This window comes from Balaenoptera borealis, assembly GCF_965194805.1.
Source record: "Balaenoptera borealis genome assembly, chromosome: 8".
NCBI lineage: Eukaryota > Metazoa > Chordata > Mammalia > Artiodactyla > Balaenopteridae > Balaenoptera > Balaenoptera borealis.
In genome coordinates, this window is record NC_138865.1 from 17,399,039 (window position 1) to 17,416,433 (window position 17,395).

Consider the following 17,395-nt stretch of genomic DNA (forward strand, 5'->3'; position numbering starts at 1 on the left):
CCACAGGTGCAGGAACGAGACCAGATATACCCAGCTGGCCCCAGACTTGTGGGCGATGATAAATACTTAGACATTTTAATCTATGGAGTTCTGAGGCAGGTTGTGACACAAAAATCACTAACTGATACAATAACTTTATGAAGTAAAGGTGAGAAAAATGAGGAACAGAAAGGTTAAGCAACTTACCCCAGGTCACACAGCAGTGTTGGAACTAGGATACAAACTCAGGCTGCTTAGCTCCAGAATCTGCTCTCTTAATCAGTCTCCCACAGAAGTCCTTGGAGATGCCATCTTCCTCTCCTGCTATAGAAATGCAAGAAAGAATTTTCTCACTTCTAAGATATTTCTTTAACCACGTGTGCAACTACATCCTGAGGTAGACCCAGACGGGTTGGGAGCATTAGTCCCTGCCATGGCCACCTTGACCATGAGACTAGCATGATCTCAGCCTGGCTGGATATTAGGTATTTTATATTTACTAGTCAATAGCATTTAGAAATAGAGTTTCACTGTCTTACACCTGAGGGCTGAAAAGTTGCATTATGCAGAAAATTCTAGGCCTGTCAGTGGCAACAAATAAACATCCAAATCTCAGTGACTTAACCCAATAAAAGATTATTTCTACTTGATATCACTTGCAGCCATGCTTTATGGTCACCAAGAAATAGGAAGAAGATGTGTGTAGGGCCTGGCCTAGGAAAGCCTTGCATCAATGCTTTTGCCCATGTCCCATTGGCCAGAAAGTAGACCCAACCTAACTTCAAGGGAGCCTGGGAAATGTAGTCTTCCTGTGTGCCCAGGAAGAGGAAATGGTGCGATAAACCTAGAGCATTGTCTCTACCGAAGTGTCAAGGAGACACTAAGTATTCATATTGCTGATGCCCAGGAGGGAGGTCCCCTGTCTGCCTGGGTCTCTGCTGCCTAGTGGGGTGCTGTTCTGCATCCCAGCTGCACCTCCTGCTCAGCTTCTGCTGTTTCTCCCCTGAAATGGACTCAGAGTCCTCCTTTGCTGAGTTCCCAGGGTGCAAGTTAGAGCTAATAGCTGACTGGCCTCCCACCCCTCATCCTATTCTTCTATATGGGTCTTCCTCCAATGCTGAGACTTCCCAGGGAATTGACTTGATTAGGCCATGAACCCTCACCTCCCTCCACTTTAAATGCCTAAACAAACCCAAAAAATGTTGCACAGGGACTTCCCTGGTGGTGCAGTGGTTAAGAATCCGCCTGCCAATGCAGGGGACGTGGGTTCGATCCCTGGTCCGGGAAAATCCCACATGCCGCGGAGCAACAAAGCCCATGCGCCACAGCTACTGGTCCTGCGCTCCAGAACACGCATGCCACAACTACAGAGCCCATGTGCTGCAACTACTGAAGCCTGCACGCCTAGAGCCTGTGCTCCACAACAAGAGAAGCCCATGCACCGCAAAGAAGAGTAGACACTGCTTGCAGCAACTAGAGAAAGCCCGTGCGTAGCAACAGAGACTCAACACAGCCAAAAAAAAAAAAAGTTGCACAAAATTCCAGGGGGCTCCCTGCTCTCATGAGAGCCATCAGGTAATAATGTCCTGCATGAGAGGACACCTAGCCCACCCTCCTCATCTTGTGATGCAGAACCTGGAGCCCGGGCTAGTTCATCAACTTGCCCGAAGACAGACCGCCAGTGTCCTAGCAGGAGTGAAGGGGCGTCTCTCCTAGAATTGAAGGACAGGTTCTTGTGGGTAAGGGAGTCCAAAACATTGGGCCACTGCATCACTCCCACCAACACTGAGTGCCACAAAGTGTCCCATGAGAGGACTATAAAAGGGGGCCTGTGATAGAAGGGTTCTGTATGTGCATAGCAAGTGCTTCTGAATTGCAACTTGCACGGGGACTGCTGACCCCCTTTTCTCCTCTTTTTTGAGGTCTGTAAACAACATTTCCTTCTTGAAGTTGTCATGAGAGTCTGATCTGATTGCTGCTGCCTAAAGGTAAGCGTGGGGAAGGGAGGGGAGGGGAGCGCTGGGTGGGGCCCAGTGGGGGGGGAGGGGCCAGGATAGCACAGCGCCTCTCAATCAAGAAAATGAAGCATTCAGTGGTGAACAATGGAGAATAACTAGGAGGAGGTAACAGGCCTGTTTCCCAGGAGACAGCCTCACTGCTCTCCTCCCTAAACGCCCTCTGTCCATCATCCGCCCTCCTTCTCCAGGCACTAGCCCTTCCATGCCCAGGACCACCAGGATGCTGTTCAAAGCCAGGAATGAGAGCTTCACTTCCATCTCCCTCTCAGGGCCTCGCTGATTCCCTTCTCTGCCTCAGTGTGGCCTCAGTCAAGGACAACGTGAGGACACCAACCACGGTGGGGGAGAGGAGGCCCAGGACGCAGCTCAGGATCTCACTTCCTTAGGGAGAATCAGACTAAAATGAACTCTGGGGTAACCAAAAATAGCATATTTTTGCTTAGCAGTAATGGTGATATCCATAAGGAGAAAAGGCAATGTGAGTGCGGTGTGAGCTTGTGTAAGTGTGGTGTGAGTGTGTGTGTGTGGTGTGAGTGTGAGTGTATGTGGCTGGCTCAAGGCCAGCATCAAAGATGGCCAAGAGTTGGGCTTCCCTGGTGGCACAGTTGTTAAGAGTCTGCCTGCCAATACAGCAGACACAGGTTTGGGCCCTGGTCCAGGAAGATCCCACATGCTGCGGAGCAACTAAGCCCGTGCACCACAACTACTGAGCCTGCACTCTAGAGCCCGCATGCCACAACTACTGAGCCTGTGTGCCGCAACTACTGAAGCCCTTGTGCCTAGAGCCCGTGCTCCACAACAAGAGAAGCCCCTGCAATGAGAAGCCTGCGCACCGCAACCAAGAACCAATGCAGCCAAAAATAAAAATAAAAAAAAAGAGAGATGGTCAAGAGTTGAGCAGGGCAAAAGATACAGAGGGACATAGTTACTGCTGCATCTCCTACCTGAAGAAACATGGTGGGATCTGTAAGGACTTAATCACATTTACTCTCATCACTACAGCATGAAAGACCTAACAGTTTCCTCTGGAGCCTGGGTTTTGCACTGAAAGGTGGAGGAAAGCTGGAGGGAGGGATTGGCAATGGCTCTCCATGTGTGCTCTTGCCAGGGCCAGGAGCCCATGCCAGCCCACTCTGTTATTTAGCATCTGGAGAGTTCTTTGCCAGCGTCAAGAACTTTGTCATCTTCTGATTAGCCTCTTGCTCTTGCAGTTCCAGGAGTGAGGTCTGTTCCATCTCAGAGATGGGATAAACAAAGTACAGAGTGAATGACTTGGAAAACATCAGCTCGAAGCGTGTCATGTTTTAAAACATTTCTTGGGCATCAACTATATACCATGGACCAAACAACAGACTCAAATGTCTTTGCTGTACTGGTTGTATGTGCCTGGGAGCTGTATCAGTTGTATCAGGCAGTGGTGTGCTGACAAACAGCCCTAAATCTCAGTGGCTTCAAACAATAAAGTTGTATTTGTTTATTTAGTTAGTTAATTAGTCTATCGCTTTCCTTGTCCATTACAGGTTGTTTGAAAGTTGTTCTCCTCATTAACTTCACTTCCACTGATGGTCAGCTTGGAGCTGGGAAATCACACGTTGGCTCTTAATGTTTCCACCTAGAATTTTCCCAGGTCACTTTTGTTTGCATGCCACTGGCCACACCTAACTCCAAGGATTTAGGGAAGTTCAGTCTTGCAATGTGCCCAGAGGAAGAATCGGAAGTGTCTGTGACTGATGCTGATACCTACCAAAGGCGGGGAGGTGTATCTGTGGGCCACAGAATCATAGAATATTGGAGATGGAAGAACTTAAAAGATCATCCAGTAGATCTTTCTTAATTTACAGAAGATCAAGGCTTAGAAAGGAAACGATTTATCCACACTTACCGTGTACTACCTTGTTGCCCCTCTCCTTAAAACCCTTTAACTGTTCTCCATTAATGTTAGGATAGAGAACCAATCTTTCATGTTGTCCGCCAGATTTGGTTCCTGCCTGCATCTCCAGACTTAGCCCTGACAACACTTCCTCTTGCTCTCTACTCTGGGCACACAGACCTTCCTTGGTTCCTCATATGTGCCATGGTCCCCGTGCTCAGGACCCTGTTTCTTTCTATTCCCTCCACATAGACTGACCTCATCCTCAGCTCCTTCCCCTGCTTGGCTCTGACCTCCCCCCTCTCATCTCAGCCCAAATATCACTGCCTCAAGGAAGCCTCCCCAAACCCCCAGACTCAAGCAAGCTTAGACATTTGCACTTTTCCTTCTTTTATCAGAGTTCATATTTTTGTGTTTGGATATGACAGCAATATCTCTCTTCTCCACTAGTATGTATGCAACCCGCGTGAGGGCAGGGATGAGGCTATGTCTCTTTGCTTACCTTCGTGTAACAGGATCATTTATTCTGATCCTGTATCTCAAACATGCGTGCATGCATTTAAGCACCGTGGATTAAGTACATGCCACACTTCAATTAAGAGAGGATTCACACAGCAGGGAGAAGTAGAGAGAATATGGTGTGAGCTGATAGGAGGCAGGGTAGATGTCTTGTTCACCTCAACATCTCCAGCACTTACCTGTGTCTGGAGCCCAGTAGGAGCTCATTAAATGTACATTTGCTGTTATCATTGAAATCCAGGAAAATAAAAGCCACAAGTCAGGTTTTCACTGAGAGTGTATTGAGGTGTGTAAGGTGTCCTCCTTGTACACACCATGGGGCAATGATTTTTGTATGAGGCAGGCATATGCCCGATGCTTGGTCAATGGAACTGAGCTACTGGCCAGCCTGGAACGTCCACCACTCTATTCCTTTGGGCTAAAACTGTGATGGATTGCAAGTGAATTCACTAGTATATTGCTGGTGGTTAGCTGATTTGAATAACCATTAACACTTTGAATTGCCATTAATTTTTTATCACCCAGTATCACCTTGGTGTGAATTACTAATCACAGACCAGGACCCTGATGTATAGGAATAGGAAAGACAACTTTGGAGCTGGGAGGATGGAAGCAGAGGGCAGGAGGAAGGCTGGGTGTACTTGATTTGAGTGGTACTGGGGTGGGAGGGAGGATATTGCACCAAGAATGGCCCTCCTTTCATCCTTCACATATTCAGTCTCAGTTGGGAATTCGTGCTTTTTTGCAGCGTTGGTCACACAAAGTGTGATCAACAGGATTTTAAATCATAGCCCTATGGTAAGAACAATGAATTTCTCTGCTTGGATCTCCTTCCTCGAATCTTTGTTGGTATGCCCCTTCCCCAAAAGTGCCTAGTGCTTTCAGCTGCCCAATAATTGGGCCTGCCTTCCAGATACATCTCTCTTAAAATCCCTCGTACACAGAATCAGGGCATACCGTTAAGCTAATACATATTAGGACATTACAATGGATAGTAATCTAGCTAACTACTTTGTTATGCTGCCAGCACTAGGACATTTGTGTTTTATTTAGAAACACATTTATTTAAAACTATACAGCTAATGGTGTGAGTTTAGGCATCTCTTACAGATTAGTGGGGGATTTGTACATTTTCATGGCCATGGCTGTATGGAGACAAATATCTTTAAGTGTTCTTCTAAGCCCACAGGCCAGTGAGCCATGGGCCATGCCAGTGTTGACCCTACATCCCTCCTGGCCCTGGTCGGATAGTAGTGACTGGTTATTTTCAACCTGTAGATTTAGCCTGGTATTTGTAGCGAGTAAACTAAACCACTGGTAATGATGGCTCCAATCTCACTTGGGTACTTCAATTTCCCAATGACTCAGGCTCTTTCTTGTACCATAACAAAGCTTTCCTGGTTTCTTGCTTCTAAGCTTGTATGCTAGTTCCTGCATGGTCAAGCGGCCTTACTTGGATCCTACATTTGGCATCCTCATGCCTGGGGTCCCAATTCCTGGTTTTAGACTTCCCCAGCACCTATGTTCTTACTCTCAAACCTGGGCTAATACATTCCCTATCTCTGCTTGGAGAGATAGTCTAAATGAGATTCTTCTATGTGGATATTCTGCTAACATTCTTCTTGAGTTGGTTTCTTAGACCGATGACTGCCTTCAACTCTATCTTTAGACTCTAGTCTCTGTTTGCTAGTCTAGGATAACCAATCGCTGGACACTTCTATCCCTGATTCAACTTCACACAGTCCTTATATCTCTGCCTGGCTTCTCATCCCAGGATAGCCAAAGCTCTGGCTTTATCAGTGTACTACTGATAAAGCCAAAGCTCTGGCTTTATCAGTGTACTACTGAATTGGGATTGGCATTGGGGAGTTTTAGTGCATAAGGTTGAAGGAAGAGGCAAATGTGGTTCAGAGGGTTTTTTACTTTGAGAGAAAGCTCAGGGGTGAGATTGGTGTTTTTTGTTTGTTTGGTTGGTTGGTTTGGTTAGCACTTTTGTTATTAAGGTATAATTGCATACAGTAAAATACACAGATCTTAAGTATACAGTTCAATACATTTTGAACCAATACCTCAATCAAGATATAGAGAATTGCCACCACCCTAAAAATTCCCATGTTTTCCTTTCCAGTCTATCTCCCTCCTCCCCAACCCCACCATTATTCTAATTTCTATTTCCACAAACTAGTTTTGCTTGTTCTTGAACTTCATGTAAATGGTATCACACATAGGTACTGTTTTATGGTTGGCCTCTTTTATTCAATATGATGCTTTTAAGATTTATATATGTTGTGGTGTGTATTATTAGTTCATTTTTAATTGCTGAATCATATTCCATTGTGTGAATAAATTATAATTTAATTATGCATTCACCTGTTATGGACATTGGAGTGGTTTCTGAGCTTTTATTATTAATAACCCTGAAATAAATGTTCTTACGCAAGTCTTTTTGTGTGCATGTTTTTAAAATTTATTTTTTGTAAATACCTAGGAGTAGAATTAGTGAATCATAATAAATTCTCAGTTTTCCACCTTGGTGGTACCATTTTATACCGCCATTTGCCATGTTTGATACTTCCAGTTGCCCAGCATCTTCTTCAACATTTGGAACTATTAATTTTAGGCATGTTAGCAAATGTATAGTGAAATCTTATTTTACATTTAATTTCATTTCACTGACTATTAAAAATGTTGAGCGTATCTTCATGTATTTAATGACTAATCATATTTTTGTGAATGTTTTTCCATATCTTTTATCTATTTTATTAGATTTTTGTCTTTTTATTACTGATTCCTAGGAGTCTTTGATATATTATGGATTAAATGCCTACATGTTACCTTTTTTTCTCCCAGTCTGTGGCTTTCTTTTTCATTTTTAAAGTTTCTTTTTTGATGAGAAAAAATTTTGAATTTTGATAAAATTTAGTTTATTGTTTTATTTTTCTTTATGGTCAGAGCTTTTATCATCACTAAGAAATCTTTACTTACAAACAGGTTACAAACGTATTCTGTTTTTGTCTAGGAGCTTTATAGTTTTTAGTTTTATAGTTAGATCTACAATTCAGCTTGTTAACTTTTTTGTATAATGTGAGGTGTAAGTCAAATTCAATTTTATGTTTTTCTTACAGTTTTCAAGTTGACCCAGTACTATTCATTTAAAAAGACATTTCTTTCTCCGTTGAATTGCACTGTAGTTTTTGTTAAAAATCATTTGACCTCTTATGCATGGATCTATTTCTGTTTTACCAATCAATTTGGCTACCCATATGTTTACTGTAGCTTGTCAGTCATCCTTAAAATCAGATAGTGTCCATTCTCCTGCTATAGTCTTCTTTTTCATGAATGTTTTGGCTATCATTTTGCATTTCTATACACATTTTAGTAATAGATTACTTATTTCTACAAAAATGCTTGCTGGGATTTTGCTTGGCACTGCATTTAATATACAGATCAATTTGAAGAGGATTGACATTTTTATAATGTTGTATCTTCCAACCTATGAGCATGGTATATCTTTCCATTTATTTAAGTCTTACTTTATTTCTCTCAGCAATATTTTGCTGTTTTCCTTGTAGAGGTTTTTTACACCTTTTGTTAACTTCTTTTTCAGGAGCTGTATGTTTTCTATGCCATTATAAATGGTAATGATTTTTAAATTTAATTTTTTCTATTTCTGGTTGTTAGTATATAAAACACATTTGATATTTGTATGTTTACCTTATATTCTCAGATGTTCCTGAATTCACTTATTAGATCTATTAGTTTTTATTTTTGTTTTGTTTTGTTTGGGGATTATTTTGGATTTTCTATATACACAATTATTATCATTTGCAAATAAGCAGTTTTATTTCTTTAACAACCCTCATACCTTCCCCCCCCCCCCTTTTTCTTGCCTAATTGCATTGGATAGAACCTCCAGCATGATATTGAATAGAAGTGGTAAGAGTGAATAGCCATGTCTTTTCCTGATTCTGATCCCAAACATTTTTACTGTCTCCATTAAAAATAATAATAATTATAGCTTTGTCATACATTAATTTTTTCAGATTGAAGAAGTTGCTATTTCTTTATTTATCATGAATGAATGCTGAAATTTTTATATGCCTTTTGCATCTATTGAAATGCTCTTACGAGTGTTCTCTTTTTATATATGATCAGCTACATGGATTGATTTTCAGTTCTTAAACTAACCTACATTCCTGGAATAAACCTCAGTTTATCATGACATATTACACATTTTATGTATTGCTGGATTTGATTTGCTAACAATTATTAAGAATTTTGCTTTTGAAGGAAACCAGAATATGTCACCCCAACATATGACTCTTTGACATAAACATTATTTTGAGCTGAAGGCAATTAAGAAGCAGCAAATGCAGAAAAAGCCCCCCTTCTCCTTTTCTGCCTAAACACAGATATAAATTCTCCTTTTACTGCAGACAGACTCCTATCAGCTCAGAGACAGCAACAGAGGAATCTGCAAATAAACCTTACTCCATTATCTCCTCCCATTTATTTACCTTTCCACAGTTTGCCGCCTAAAACTTTTTAGGCTTTTGGAAGCCTTTTAAACTGCTTTCCTTTTCCCTGCCATTTCTCTACAATTTATTGTTCTTTGTTGAAGATGTTATATAAACTGGAGTTCGAAGCTGCTGCTTTAACTTCTTTTTTGCTTAGACTTTTTTCCTGCGTGATGTGTACTGCACTCATTGATAAACTGTTTTCTTCTTGTTAATCTGTCTTTTTGTCACAGAGTCCCAGCTGAAAACGTAAGATGGGTAGAGGTAAAGTTTTGCCTCCTCTACACTTTCATTTATGTTCATGAGTGATATTGGTCTCTAATTTTATTTTCTTGTAAGGTCCTTGTCAGGTTTGATATTAAGGTTATGCCGGCCTCATATAACAAATTGAGAAATGTTTCCTTCTCTTCCTATTGTGAAAGAGTTTGTGTAATATGAGTAATTCTTTGTGAATATTTAATAGAATTTCACAGAAGAGCCAGCTGGGCTTGAAGTTTGCATTGGGGGGCAGTTTTAAATTATGAATTAAATTTCTCGAATAAATAAAGGACTAACCAAGTCAACGATTTTTTTCTGTCAGTTTTGGTAAATTGTGTTGTTAAAAGAGTTTTCTCCATTTCACCTTTGTTGTTAAGCTTTTTAGCATACAGTTGTACCTAATTTCCCCTTATTATCCTTTTAATATCTGTAGGCTCTCTGGTGATACTCTCTTTTAAAAGCCTTGATTTTGTAATTTTTGGTTTTCTTTTTTTTCCCCTTGATCTGTCTTTTTAGGGATTTAAAAATTTCTTAATCTTATTCAGATAACTGATTTTTAAGTTTCTGGATTTTTCTTTCTTTGTATTGTCTATCTAGTATTTCACTGATTTTCATTCTTTATAATTGTCAATCTTTATAATTTCCTTCTTTCTACATACTTAGATTTAATTTGCTCCTCTTTTTCTAGTTTATTAAGATGAAAGGTTATGTAAGTGATTTTAGACTTCTGTTATTTTCTAGCATGGACATTTTAACGTACAAATTTGTCTCAGCAGCACTTTAACTACATCCAACATGTTAATATATTTTAAGTTATTGTTCATTTCAGATAATTTCTAATTTTTTGTGTATCAGTTTCTTATTGCTGCTGCAAAAAAATTATTATAAATTTAGTGGCTTAAGACAAAGCAAATTTATTATCTTACAGTTCTGGAGGTCAAAAGTTCAAAATCAGTTTTACTGGGCTAAAATCAAGGTGTTGGCAGGCCAGCACTCATTCTGGAAGCTCTAGGGAATAATTACTTTTCTTACCTTTTCCAGCTTCTGGAAGCTGCCTATGATCCTTGGTTTATGGCCTTTTCCTCCATCATCAAAGCCAAGAGTGTACCATCTTCTCTCCGCTCTGATCTTAACTTCTGTTCTTACATCTTCTCTCTCTGACTGATCCTCCTACTTGCCTCTTATAAGGATCCTTGTAGTTACCCTGGGCACACCTAGATAATTTAAGATACTCTCTCTACTGCAGAATACTTAATCACATCTGCAAAATTCTTTTTACCATGTAAGGCAACAAATTTACAGGTTTCAGGAAGTAGGACATGGATATCTTTAAGAGGTCATTATTCAACCTATTATACCATATGATTTCTTACCCTATGAGCTCAACATATTTTCTAATTTCCCTTATGGTGTTATGAAATTATATTGTGAAACTTTCTAATATCTGTGGATTTTCTGGATATCTTTTTTTTTGAGTTTTAATTTAATTCTGTTTTGATCATAAAATAATCTTACTGTGATTTCAGCCAAAAATGTATTGAGACTTGTTTTATGGGCCAGCATATGGTATATTTTGGTGAATATTCCATGTGTCTTTGAAAGTAATATGTATTATGTTATTGTAGAAAGTAATATTTTCAAAATTAGGTAAAGTTGGCTGATAGTGTTATTCAATTCTTCTCTATCCTTACTGATATTTTTCTTCACCTGGTCAGACAATTTCTAAAGGAGTGTTAAAAAATTTCAACTAAGGTTGTGGACTATTTCTCCTCTCAGTTCTATTGATTTTTGCTTCATGTTACTTGAAGGTCTGTTATTAGGTGCATAAACATTTAGAATCACTAGGTATTCTTGATTAATTGACTCATTTACCATTATGAAATGCTCCTCTTTATCTTTGGTGATACCTTTTGTTTTAAAAACAAATTTGACAATATTACCACCTCAAATTTCTTTTTTTTAATTTTATTTTATGTATATTGTTTATACAGCATTTTCTTATTAGTTATCTATTTTATACATATTAGTGTATATATGTGAATCCCAAACTCCTAATTCATCCCACCACCACCACCAACCCACCCCCAGCTTTCCACCCTTGGTGTCCATACATTCATTCTCTACATCTGTTTCTCTATTTCTGCCTTGCAAAAAGGTTCATCTGTACCATTTTTCTAGATTCCACATATATGCATTAATATACGATATTTGTTTTTCTCTTCCTGACTTACTTCACTCCGTATGACAGTCTCTAGGTCCATCCATGTCTCTACAAATGACCCAATTTCATTCCTTTTTATGGCTAAGTAATATTCCATTGTATATATACACCACATCTTCTTTATCCATTCATCTGTCGATGGGCATTTAGGTTGTTTCCATGACCTGGCTATTGTAAACAGTGCTGCAATGAACACTGAGGTGCATGTGTCTTTTTTTTTTTTTTTTAATAAATTTATTTTATTTATTTATTTTTTGCTGCACTGGGTCTTCACTACTGCTTGCGGGCCTTCTCTAGTTGCAGCAAGCAGGGGCCACTCTTCGTTGCGGTGCACAGGCCTCTCACTGCGGTGGCCTCTCTTGTTGTGGAGCACGGGCCCCAGGCATGCGGGCCTCCGCAGTTGTGGCACGTGGGCTCAGGAGTTGTGGCTCGCAGGCTCCAGAGCGCAGGCTCAGCAGCCGTGGCGCAAGGGTCCAGCTGCTCCATGGCATGTGGGATCCTCCCGGACCAGGGCTCGAACCCATGTCCCCTGCACTGGCAGGCTGGCTCCCAATCACCGCGCCACCAGGGAAGCCCGCATGTGTCTTTTTGAATTATGGTTTTCTCAGGGTATATGCCCAGTAGTGGGATTGCTGGGTCATATGGGTAATTCTATTTTTAGTTTTTTAAGGGATCTCCATACTGTTCTCCATAGTTGCTGTATCAATTTACGTTCCCACCAACAGTGCAGGAGGGTTCCTTTTTCTCCACACCATCTCCAGCAATTGTTGTTTGCAGATTTTCTGATGATGGCCATTCTAACCGGTGTTAAGTGATACCTCATTGCACTTTTGATTTGCATTTCTCTAATAATTAGTGATGTTGAGCAGATTTTCATGTGCCTCTTGGCCATCTGTATGTCTTCTTTGGAGAAATGTCTATTTAGGTATTGTGCCCATTTTTTAATTGGGTTGTTTGTTTTTTAAATATTGAGCTGCATGAGCTGTTTATATATTTTGGAGATTAATCCTTTGTCTGTTGATTCATTTGCAAGTATTTTCTCCCATTCTGAGGATTGCTATTTCATCTTGTTTATAGTTTTCTTTGCTGTGCAAAAGATTTTAAGTTTCATAGGTCTCATTTGTATATTTTTGTTTTTATTTCCATTACTCTGGGAGGTGGGTCAAAAAAGATGTTGCTATGATTTATGTCAAAGAGTGTTCTTCCTATGTTTTCCTCTAAGGGTTTTATAGTGTCCGGTCTTACTTTCAGGTCTTTAATCCATTTTGAGTTTATTTTTGTGTATGGTGTTAGGGAGTGTTCTAATTTCATTCTTCTACATGTAGCTGTCCAGTTTTCCCAGCACCATTTATTAAAGAAACTCTCTTTTCTCCATTATATCCTTGCCTCCTTTGTCATAGATTAGTTGACCATAGGTGCGTGGGTTTATCTCTGGGCTTTCTATCCTGTTCCATTGATCTGTATTTCTGTTTTTGTGTCAGTGTCATATTGTTTTGATTACTGTAGCTTTGTAGTGTAGTCTGAAGTCAGGGAGCCTGATTCTTCCAGCTCCTTTTTTTTCCCTCAAGACTGCTTTGGCTATTTGGGGTCTTTCGTGTCTCCATACAAATTTTAAGTTTTTTTGTTCTAGGTCTGTAAAAAATGCCATTGGTAATTTGATAGGGATTGCATTGAATCTGTAGATTGCTTTGGGTAGTATAGTCATTTTCAAAATATTGATTCTTCCAATCCAAGAACATGGTGTATCTCTCCATCTGTTTGTGTCATCTTTGATTTCTTTCATCAGTGTCTTATAGTTCTCTGAGTACAGGTATTTTACCTCCTTAGGTAGGTTTATTCCTAGGTATTTTATTCTTTTTGTTGCAATGGTGAATGGGATTTTTTCCTTAATTTCTCTTTCTGATTTTTCATTGTTAGTGTATAGGAATGCAAGAGATTTCTGTGCATTAATTTCATATCCTGCAACTTTACCAAATTCATTGATTAGCTCTCGTAGTTTTCTGGTGGCATCTTTAGGATTACCTATGTATAACATCATGTCTGCAAACAGTGACAGTTTTACTTCTTCTTTTCCAATTTGTATTTCTTTTATTTCTTTTTCTTCTCTGATTGCCATGGCTAGGACTTCCAAAACTATGTTGAATAATAGTGGTGACAGTGAACAGCCTTGTCTTCTTCCTAACCTTAGAGGGACAGCTTTCAATTTTTCACCATTGAGAATGATGTTTGCCATGGGTTTGTCATATATGGCCTTTATTATGTTGAGGTTGGTTCCCTCTATGTCCACTTTCTGGAGAGTTTTTATCATAAACTGGTGTTGAATTTTGTCAAAAGCTTTTTCTACATCTATTGAGATGATCACATGGTTTTTATTCTTCAATTTGTTAATATGGTGTATCACATTGATTGATTTGCATATATTGAAGAATCCTTGCATCCCTGGGATAAATCCCACTTGATAGTGGTAAATGATCCTTTTAATGTGCTGCTGGATTCTGTTTGTTAGTATTTTGTTGAGGATTTTTGCATCTATATTCATCATTGATATTGGTCTGTAATTTTCTTTTTTTGTAGTATCTTTGTCTGGTTTTGGTATCAAGGTGATGGTGGCCTCATAGAATGAGTTTCAGAGTGTTCTTTCCTCTGCAATTTTTTGGAAGACTTTGAGAAGGATGAGTGTTAGCACTTCTCTAAATGTTTGATAGAATTCACCTGTGAAGCCATCTGGTCCTGGACTTTTGTTTGTTGGAAGATTTTTAATAACAGTTTTAATTTCATTATTTGTGGTTGGTCTGTTCATATTTTCTATTTTTTCCTGGTTCAGTCTTGGAAGGTTATACCTTTCTAAGAATTTGTCCTTTTCTTCCAGGTTGTCCATTTTATTGGCATAGAGTTGCTTGTAGTAGTCTATTATGATGCTTTGTAGTTCTGTGGCATCTGTTGTAACTTCTCCTTTTTTCTTTCTAATTTTATTGATTTGAATCCTCTGCCTGTTTTTCTTGATGAGTCTGGCTAAAAGTTTATCAGTTTTGTTTATCTTCTCTAAGAACCAGCTCTTAGTTTTATTGATCTTTGCTATTGTTTTCTTTGTTTCTATTTCATTTATTTCTGCTCTGATCTTTATGATTTGTTTCCTTCTACTCTCTTTGGGCTTTGTTTGTTCTACTTTCTCTAGTTCCTTTAGGTGTAAGGTTAGATTGTTTATTTGAGATTTTTCTTGTGTCTTGAGTTAGGAATTTATAGGTATAAACTTCTGTCTTAGAACTACTTTTGCCACATCCCATAGGTTTTGGATCAGCGTGTTTTCATTGTCATTTGTCATAAGGTATTTTTTTATTTCCTCTTTGATTTCTTCAGTGATCTCTTGGTTATTTACTAACATATTATTTAACCTCCATGTGTTTGCGTTTTTTATGTTTTTTTTCCCCGTAATTGATTTCTAATCTCATAGCGTTGTGGTCAGAAAAGATGCTTGATATGATTTCAATTTTCTTAAATTTACTGAGGCTTGACTTGTGACCCAAGATGTGATCTACTGGAGAATGTTCCATGTGCACTTGAGAAGAAAGTGTAATAAGCCATGTTTGGATGGAATGTCTTATAAATATCAATTAAATCTATCCGGTCTATTGTGTCATTTAAAGCTTGTGTTTCTTTATTAATTTTCTGTCTGGATAATCTGTCCATTGGTGTAAGTGAGGTGTTAATGTCCCCACTATAATTGTGTTACTGTCAGTTTCCTGTTTTATAGCTGTTAGCATTTGCCTTATGTATTGAGGCGCTCCTATGTTGGGTGCATATATATTTATAATTGTTATATCTTCTTCTTGGTTTGATCCATTGACCATTATGTAGTGTCCTTCCATATCTCTTGTAACATTCTTTATTTTAAAGTCTATTTTATCTGATATGAGTTTTGCTACTCTAGCTTTCTTTTGATTTCCATTTACATCGAATAGCTTTTTCCATCCCCTCACTTCCAGTATGTATGTGTTCCTAGTTCTGAAGTGGGTCTCTTGTAGACAGCATATATATGGGCCTTTTTTTTGTATCCATACAGCGAGCCTGTGTCTTTTGGTTGGAACATTTAATCCATTCACATTTAAGGTAATTATTGATATATATGTCCCTATTACTATTTTCTTAATTGTTTTGGGTTTGTTTTTGTAGGTCCTTTTCTTCTCTTGTGTTTCCCACTTAGAGAAGGTCCTTTAGCATTTGTTGTAGAGCTGGTTTGGTAGTGCTGAATTCTCTTAGCTTTTGCTTGTCTGTAAAGCTTTTGATTTCTCCATCGAATCTGAATGAGATCCTTACCCGGTAGAGTAATCTTCGTTGTAGTTTCTTCCCTTTCATCACTTTATATATAACATGCCACTCCCTTCTGGCTTGTAGAGTTTCTGCTGAGAATCAGCTGTTTACCTTAAGGGAGTTCCCTTGTATATTATTTGTTGTTTTTCCGTTGTTGCTTTTAATAATTTTTCTTTGTCTTTAATTTTTGTCAATTTGATTACTGTATGTCTCAGCATGTTTCTCCTTGGGTTTATCCTGCCTGGGACTCTCTGCTCTTCCTGGACTTGGGTGGCTATATCCTTTCCCATATTAGGGAAGTTTTCAAATATAATCTCTTCAAATATTTTCTCGGGTCCTTTCTCTCTCTCTTCTCCTTCTGGGACCCCTATAATGCGAATGTTGGTGTGTTTAATGTTGTCCCAGAGGTCTCTTAGGCTGTCTTCATTTCTTTTCATTCTTTTTTCTTCGTTCTGTTCTGCAGCACTGAGTTCCACCATTCTGTCTTCCAGGTCACTTATCCATGCTTCTGCCTCAGTTATTCTGCTATTGATTCCTTCTAGTGTATTTTTCATTTCAGTTATTGTATTGTTCATCTCTGTTTGTTCTTTAATTCTTCTAGGTGTTTATTCTTTAATTCTTCTAAGTCTTTGTTAAAAATTTCTTGCATCTTTTCAATCTTTGCCTCCATTTTTTTTCCTAGGTCCTGGCTCATCTTCAATATCATTATTATGAATTCTTTTTCTGGAATGTTGCCTGTCTCCACTTCATTTAGTTGTTTTTCTGGTGTTTTACCTTGTTCATTTATCTGGTTCATAGTCCTCTGCCTTTTCATTTTGTCTATCTTTCTGTGAATGTGGTTTTTGTTCCACAGGCTGTGGGATTGTAGTTCTTCTTGCTTCTGCTGTTTCCAAATAAAATATTCTTTGTTGAAAGCTCTTCCTACTGCAGGAGACCACTCCACATCCACTCTCACCGGAGAGAGAAATTCGGCTGGATCCAAAGTGACTAATCTACATGGGGAATATCATTCATTCTCTGGAGAGACCTCCAAACTCCAGAACTCCTCACTCCAAGTCCCCCCTCAGGCTGTCCAAATTTCTTTTTTAGTGTTTTCACAGTACAGCTTTTTTCCCCGATAACCTTGCTTTTGGCCTAGCTGTATCTTTATATTTAAAGTTTATTTTTTTTTAACAGCTTATAGTTGGACATTTAAAAAAAATTCATCCTGAGAACTTCAAAACTTTTAATGAAAGTACTTGGCCCATTTACATTTAGTTTACTTACTGATATATTTTTAATAGTTGTTCTAGGAAATACAATATGCACCTTTAGTTTTTACAGTTTACCATTAATTAGTATTACACTGAACACATATACAGTAGTATAAGAATTTACAACAGTACACCTTAACTTTGTGATTTTGTTATAGATTTTACTACTGCATGTTATGTACTTCAAATATAACGCTGTTGTTTTTGTTTTAAAAGTTTAAGTGTCTTTTAAGAAATTAGGATAAGTTAAAAACAAAAAAGGTCTTATTTTCCCAAATATTTTCCATTTCTGGTAAACATTTCTATAAATATCTATAAATATACAACTAGTATCATTACTTTTCTTATGGAAGAACTAGAGACAAATTCTTTCAGCTTTTGTTTATCTTAAAATGTCTTTACTTTGCTTTTATTTTTAAAGGATATTTTCACTGTATATAGATCCTAGCTGG